The 5,817-nt window shown below is 39.8% G+C and overlaps 1 pseudogene; it reads left to right on the forward strand.

Annotated features, from left to right (window-relative positions):
- The first annotated feature begins 440 nt into the window (after positions 1 to 440).
- Positions 441 to 922, forward strand: LOC122108212 (annotated as a pseudogene).
- Positions 923 to 5,817: the final 4,895 nt, after the last annotated feature.

Raw genomic sequence — 5,817 nt, forward strand, 5'->3', positions numbered from 1 at the left:
ATTCTCCCTTCACCCTACCTACAGTACTGGGGCTCTGGACTTGAAACTTGCAGGACAAGTGCTCTACCATTTAAGCCATGCCCCTAGTCATACAACACACCCAGCTTATTTATTGAGATGGAGTTGCACCAACTTTTATGGCCTAGGCTGGCCTCCAACCTCAATTCTTCTGTCTCTACCTCCTGAGTAGCTGGGATTGCAGAATTGCACAATCATTCCAATGCCTATATTCTCTTGTTTAATCTTCAAGGCAATCCTGTGGAGTAGACACTATTCTTGTCATTTTACTGATGAAAAAAATTGAAGCTCTTAGAGACTTAAAAGTCCAATGAGTGCCTTAAAAGTCTAATGAGTGCCCTAGCATGGTATCTGGCCTTATTATCTAAAAGAGAAAGGAAGACCTTTTGGCCGGAACCGCCATCTTCCAGTAATTTGACAAAATGATGAATACAAAGAAAAAGAGGAGAGGAACTCGATACATGTTCTTTAGGCCCTTCAGGAAACATGGAATTGTTCCTTTGTCTACATACATGAGAACCTACAAGAAGGGTGATACTGTAGACATCAAGGGAATGGGTACTATTCAAAAAGGAATACCCCACAAATGCTACCATGGCAAAACTGGAAGGGTCTATAATGTTACCCAGCATGTTGTTGGCATTATTGTGAACAATCAAGTTAAGGGCAAGATCCTTGCTAAGAGCATTAATGTGCATATTGAGCATATTAAACATGCTAAGAGCCGAGAAAGCTTCCTGAAATGAGTGAAGGAAAATGACCAGAAAAAGAAGGAATACAAAGAGAAAGGAACCTGGGTTCAACTGAAGCACCAGCCTGCTCTACCTGGAGAAGCACACTTTGTGAGAACCAACCGATAGAGCCTGATCTATTGGAACCTATTCCCTATGAATTCATGGCCTGAGAGATGTAAAAAAATAAGACTGGGCTGGGAAGGTAGCTCAGTGGTAGAGTGCTTGTCTTGCATGCATGAGGCACTGGGTTCGATTCCTCAGCACCACATAAGCAGAAAAGGCTAGAAGTGGCGCTGTGGCTCAAGTGGTAGAGCACTAGCCTTGAGCTGAAGAGCTGAGGGACAGTGCCCAGGCCCAGAGTTCAAGCCCCATGACTGACCAAAACAAAAAAAAAAAAGAAACAAACAACAAAAAAAAGACTGCTGGATTATCAAAGAGGGAGGGGGGGAAGACACATGCTAATGCAAAAGGCATGGCCGAGCAGTGTATCAGTGGCTCACACCAGTGATCCTAGTTACTCAGGTGGCTACGATCTGAGGATCACGGTTCAAAGCCAGCCCACGCAAAAATTCCCCATGAGGCTCTTATCTCCAATTAACCACTCAAAAACCAGAAGTGGCACTGTGGCTCAAAGTGGTAGAGCACTAGCCGTGAGCACAAAGAGGCTCAGGGACAGCGCCCAGGCCCTGAGTCTAAGCCTCACAACCAACAACAACAAAAGGCAAGGCCCAGAATACTGACCAGGGACTGTGTCGGGAAATAACTTGGGCCAACAGATACTATTAAGCTAAGCTGTGGATGGTAAACAGGTTCAGCAGTAAGTAAGAACACAAAAGATAAAAGCTAAGGAAAAGTTTGTAATCAGCAGAGATTAAGGTATCAATAGCCCAAAGTCAAGACCAGGGGCCAGGGAACAATCATTTCCTAAAAGATAGGTAAAGAATGTAGAAAATTAGAATCAAACCCAGAGTAATCTGTGTCTCAGAAGTACTGATGGGGCTGTCAGTAATCTAGGGAGACATGGAAGTAAATCAAGTTAGTTGTCAAGAGCTAGACCTTACACTAAGAAGTACACTTCCTCTTTATGCTGTCCTCTGCAGAGAAAATTAGAGCATTCCAGCTTGAGTTAAAACACCATTGTGAGATTAAGGAGCGAAAGCAAGTCCTCAGAGTCAAAAAGCATGTCAGTGTATGCACAGGGAGTTGTTCTTTTTGTGTAGCATGCCTTCTAATAGCAAAGCTATCTCATCCTTCTTATAAACAAATTCCCTAATCCAAGTTCATGGGTTCAAGAGGGATTTCCAACTGTTCAGGCTGATTCCCTGACACAGTGACTGGCACTGGATGAGCATGTGACCCAAGGCAGGCCAATCAGTATTCATCTCAGCACTTACCTAGTAATATAGGAAAAGAGGCAGCATAATCCACTGTGCATTTTAGCCCCACAGGATATTAGCTTGGAGCAGGTGGTGTCCATTTGGAACATCTCCCGGGAAGAGCTTGCCTGAGAATAAAGCCAACCAGAAGGAAGTAGAGCTAAAATAAAGGAGATTAGGAGAGAAAGAAACTATATCCTAAGAACATTCCTTGAGGACAGGAGCTATTGCTCAGAGATAGTTTCTGCACAGCATGTGCTGGGTTCAACCCCCAGCACCAAAAACAAAACAAAACAAAACTGAAATAAGACCTCAAAATCCTGGATGCAATCCTGACAAACTCGTTTACCCACTTGAATTTCTCAGTTAAGAAAAATGTTATCTTTTTCTTTTGGTTGAGTATCAATCACTTTCTCAAAGTCCTTGCTAATTTCCCTGTGCATAAAAATTTGCAGAACTGAACACCGGTGGCTCTCAAGAGACTGAGATCTGAGGATTGTACTTTAAAACCAGCCCAAACAGGAAAGTCCATGAGACATTTATCTCCAATGAGTTGTGGCTCAAGTGGTAGAGTGCTAGTCTTGAGCAAAAGGGCTCAGGACAGCACCCAGACCTGGAGTTTAAGACCCAGGACCAGGAAAAAAAAATTGCACTAAATAATGAAAACATGGACACTGAAGGCACCTCAGAGTTTTATGAAATTACTTAAGGAGCAATCCCTAAATGACCCTGTTTTGTCAGAAATTTACTTCTAGGTCTACCGAAACTGATCACTGGTTAAGGAAGGAAAGTTGTCTTTAAGACACAACAAAGGGTAGAGAAGACAGGATTCTAAGAGAATTCTTTCCAACCAGCAAATATTCATATAGGTAAATGAATAATATACCTGAATAGTAACATCTTCCAGCACTACCAGTAAAATATATAACATGTATAATTACTACATTTAATAGTTCACAATTCTAAATTTTTCTAAATTATCTGACAAGAAACCTTTTTTCCAGAACACCTCAAGAGCCTGGTATTTTCTAGATTCACTCTGGAAACTTAGGATCTTGTAGGATGAGGAATGAGCTAGTGTTTTGATATAAGGAAAAGTAAAATGACAAGTTTTGAACAGGGTACTACTTAACATTATGGTCTTTTTGCCCTAACCTCTTAGTATGAGGAGATACAGACAAGAGGAAGTAATGAATACTTATGATTTTCTTTAATTTCATACATATCTCACCTTTCCTTTTCCCATCCTCCTCCTCTCACTATCCTTTCCCCCTATATGAGAGGCATTGTTACTGATCCCAATTTAAAGATTTTTTTTTAATGAGGCTTCTTTCACTTCATATGAGGTGATAACTTCAAAACATTAGTTCTTGCCTACCCTCTACTCTAAAGAAATACACTCCACTCTAAGATACCTGGCAGAGATGACAATCTAAATATTCAAAATTCAGATATGACCACCTCGCTGGCCCCAAGTACCCTAATAGCTCTTTCTCAGGTAACTATCAATGTGGTTTGTTGAAAAAAACTTGGTCACAATGCATGTACCTATTTCAAGAAGTATATTTCCCATTCTTTAAATATGAGCTTACTGTTCACAATAGCTAGTATATGGAAACAACCCAGATGCCCCGCCACAGATGAATGGATCCAAAAATTGTGGTATCTATACACAATGGAATATTATGCAGCCATTAGAAATGACAAAATAATGATATTTGCAGGGAAATGGATGAAGCTAGAAGAAATCATGTTGAGCAATGTAAGCCAAGAGCAAAGAGACAAATGGTACATGGTCTCCCTGATAAGTGGTGTTAAATCCAAAATGTTAGGTGATACGACAAAATTAACAGGAATTAAGAAACAAAGAACTTCCACTCATTTGGTCGAACTACTACTAAATATCCCCATGCTGCTGATCACATGTATGGTGTATATGTACACTGTTATATGTTATAGACCGTGATAGACAATTTGCTCCAGGAAAGTTAGAATGAGCTTGTGACTTTAAATGAGCATCATTATTCCACAATACTGTGAAATTATGTAATCACTTAATCACAATTAAAAAATAAAAAAGTACCAGAAAACTAGAAGTGATGCGCTGGCTCAAGTGGTAGAGCATGAGCCTTGAGCTGAATTGCTCAGGGACAGCTCCAGGCCTAGAGCTCAAGCCCCAGGACTGACAAAAAAAAAAAAAGAGAGAGAGATCTTTCATGTGATTGTTTCTAACATATTTATAAGATTATGTCTTTGTTGCCTTGTATGTCCCTCCCCCATGGTACAACCCCTGTTTTCACTATATATGATGTTGGTATATGTGGAGGGGAAGAGAAAAAACAAATTGTAAAAACAGGGATACAGGAGGAACCATTGCAACAATGAGATGTACAAGCCGTAATGTCAAAAAACGAACTTTACAACTTTGGTGGGGGAGGACTCAGGGGGAGGGGGTAGGATACAAAGGGACGGGAAGGGGAAACAAAGCAAGAGGCTACAATGTTTGATAAGAAATTATCAAACCCACATTATCTTACCCACATAATTGTAACCTCTCTGTACAGTATTTTCACAATAAAAATATATTAAAAATAAAAAAATATGAGCTCACTTTAAGACTTGCTTTGACTGACAGAATATGGCAGAAGATGCCATGAGTTCCAGAGAACTTGCAGATTCTGTCTTCACAGTTGCAGAACCCCAAGATCACCAGGCAGAACGGTGATCCAAAATGTAATACCACATGGCGAATGAAACAGCCATTTTTGTTATCCCACATGGGTCAAGCCCACAAAAAACTTTCCAAACAAATATAGTCATATGAGTGAACTCAGGCAAAACAAATGAAATATCTACCCAGAAAAAACACAAAATAGTAAAATGTAATGCAGTCATGCTTGTGGTTTGTCAACAACAGATTACAAATACAATGGTGGTTCCTAAAAAACAATATAACCCAATGACAGTAGTTTGAACAACTATACTATTCTATGATGTTTGCTCATACAAACAGCTAAACAATACATTTCCTGAAATGTATCTGCATCATTAAGCAACAAGTGACTGTTGATTTAAGCCAATAAGTTGTAGGGTGATTTGTTATGTGGCAATAGCTAACTGATCCAACTTTAATATGCCAGTGAGAAAGATGTCAAGTCCTGAGATGCCTGTATTGACTGAGACTATTAAGTAAGACAAAGCCAAGCACCAGTAACTTGTGGCTGTAATCATAACTACTCAAGAGGCTGAGATCTGATTATTGTGGTTTGAAGCCAGCCCAGTGAGGCAAGACCATGAGACTTATCTCCAAATAACCACCAGAAAACCAGAAATGGTGCTGTGGCTTAAAGTGGTAGAGCACTAGCCTTGAGTAAAAAGAGCTCAGGGACAGCACTCAGGCCTTGAGTTCAAGCCCCACAACTGACTAAATAAATAGAGACAATATGGTACAAGCCCTTTCAGTAAGGTTCTCTTTATTCCTCCTTTTTTATTTTTATTTTTTTATTTTATTTTTTTTTATTTTTTATTGTAAAGATACTATACAGAGGGTTACAGTTACATGAGTAAGGTAATGAGTACACTTCCTATTGAGCATTGTTACCCCCTCCATGGTATCCCTCCTTTTTTAGTACACAGATGAATACCAAATACCATGCTCAGAGATCAATTATAAATCTCACATGTCCTTC

This window comes from Dipodomys spectabilis, unplaced genomic scaffold (genome assembly GCF_019054845.1).
Source record: "Dipodomys spectabilis isolate Male_0828 unplaced genomic scaffold, ASM1905484v1 ptg000054l, whole genome shotgun sequence".
NCBI lineage: Eukaryota > Metazoa > Chordata > Mammalia > Rodentia > Heteromyidae > Dipodomys > Dipodomys spectabilis.